This window comes from Penaeus japonicus, unplaced genomic scaffold, assembly GCF_977035675.1.
Source record: "Penaeus japonicus unplaced genomic scaffold, GWHDUDI00000001_assembly GWHDUDI00000034, whole genome shotgun sequence".
Classification (NCBI taxonomy): Eukaryota; Metazoa; Arthropoda; class Malacostraca; order Decapoda; family Penaeidae; genus Penaeus; species Penaeus japonicus.
This window is the reverse complement of record NW_028234436.1, coordinates 25070852-25073201: the sequence shown is the minus strand read 5'-3', so window position 1 is coordinate 25073201 and position 2350 is coordinate 25070852. Positions and strand designations below refer to the sequence as shown.

Here is a 2350-nt window from a genome sequence, read left to right as displayed (position 1 = left end):
TTATATATAACTTTTTATTTATAAATCAAATATAGTAACATTTTAACATACAAAGCTCTTCTGTGCACAATACAGTGTGCAACATTTTTCATATGACCAGGACAGTGCTGCAGCAAAAAGGCAGAACGCATTAACTCCAAAATCCATGTTTTGAGAAAATTGATGTTAAAGGTTTGGCTGCATGTATATTTACTACATTCAGACACCATGATGGTTGTATCAAATTCGTCTTTAAATGATGATTCCACAGATACCAAATTCATAAAAATCGCATTTTTGGAGTTAATGCGTTCTGCCTTTTCACTGCAGAGTGGTTCACGACGAGAGCTTTTCAGTAATGATGATGTGTTCGAGATGATTACAAAGTGATACAATGTGAAATGATACACTTTGTGTGATAAAATATATTATATCCAACCACTTCAAACATGATAATCGATCTTCTGATCTGTATATGTTTAAGTAATCAGCCCATATTATGTGCATGTCTGTAGCAATTAGCATTCACATATCAATTTATTTTCCTTTATATTTTAATTATAAAAAATCTGTACCATAATTGGAAGATTTTCTGTTGTTTTAAGTGAAATTCTTGAAACATTATAGCATCATATTTCTTGATCAATTAATTGTAATATTTTTTTTACAATAGAGTAATGAAAATAATATTCAGAAGATCCACAAGCTATATAAACATAACATATATAAACATAAGAGTTATTTGACGTGCTTCTTTTGAACATTACTTCACTTCAACTACATTTGATATAAACCACATGGGCAATTTGCCAACCATAAAATGCATTCAACTTTGTACCTTTGCACATTAATTTAAAAGGAAAATGCTTGAATCACTTGGATGAAATGTAACGTCATGAGCAGAGGGATACAAAGATGAGAGTAAACTGAGCCATCAAATTGGACTGGCGCAGTTATGTTGGATTAACCCTCTCTGGACGGGTGCAGCATACACTACAGCATAGGTAAACCGCGATTCAAGGACCCGTGGTCGCTGGGTGACGCCATATGGCGTCGTTTATTTAACTGATTTAGGCCTATGCGTTCGAGAGCCCCGGCATTGTAACATGCAAGGCTGGAATGCCCCCGTCGTGACTGGGTTAAATTCATAATTTGAAAGGGGTTACATGGTTCCTTTTTGAGATAAAAAAATCCAGACATGGGTTTATCAAGAACATAACAAAAAGTAAAATCCAGAAGCTTGCATGTGTTCTGAAAGTATGACAACCAAACAAAGACAGTAGCACTAAAAATACAAGCAGGCATGTATAAATGGAGGAATATAATCCCAAGCCAACATTAGATATACACATGACAACTGGGTTTTAATAGAATAACCTTTAATATTTAGACAACGATTATAGAGCAGCTATGGGGCTGTTATATCACTTTGAGCAGTTGTCTTCTAATAGTTTGTGTTATTTCCAAGTGTTGATATCAATGATATTAAGACCATCCTTAATAACATGCAAAAGATATTCTATCTAACCTGAGTATTCATACTTTTTTTAAATCTCCCCCCAAATAAAAAATAGACCTGAAAAAATAAGGATGACATCTTGGCGACACTGGTAGGGGTCTAGACCACAATAAATGCTTGCAAGGAAGAGAGAAAGACCTTTAAAAAAGGATCCTCTAATAAAGATTAGTATTGTAGGTCAACATAAATAATATATATGCATCCATACTTACATAATACCATGGCAAAGAATTTGACTAAAGAATTATTTGAGCAGTCGTTCTCTGTATGTTTCGTGTCAATACATACAGTACTATTATAGTTTCAGACACACTACTAATATACTTACGGTAAAAATTATGAAGAGAGTGATTGTTAAATCTTTACTAGGCTAATCAACCTATTCATTGTATAATACCCTATCTGCTCATTGTTACGTTTCATGAAGATCTGTTTAATTCTTTACCAAAAAATGAATGCAAACAAACACTGTAATAACTACAGTTGAGTTAGTTTTGTTTGTTTTAATTCACAAAAGATTTATCTTTCTTTAATACAAATTATAATATGTATCAATATAAGGCAAATTAAGTACCATATGCGGGAAAAATAAACTTAAAAACTCAAAGGAAAGCTGAGCATTCATGACAGGACTGTGTTAATATTGTTTTTGTGAAACACTTTAATCATGACAAATTTCTTATCACGTAACAGCAATGGCATAAAAATGAATAAACAAACAAACACGAAAAGTAATGAGACTAAAACTTCTGATGCCTGTTTTTATCAAAGCACACACACAGACAGAGGAAACAGACAGACAGACAAACAGACCCACAGACCCCCCCCCCCCCAACCACACACACACAACAT

General features: G+C 33.4%; 1 protein-coding gene across 1 annotated transcript in view; it reads right to left on the bottom strand.

The window, feature by feature from the left end:
- Positions 1–2350, bottom strand: part of LOC122265580 (uncharacterized) — a 12462-nt gene continuing 10112 nt past the window's right edge. Inside the window, exon 4 of the mRNA XM_086531046.1 lies at positions 1–2350. This exon is cut by the window's right edge and continues 1008 nt beyond it. The gene's annotated coding sequence lies outside the window, so the exon portion shown is untranslated.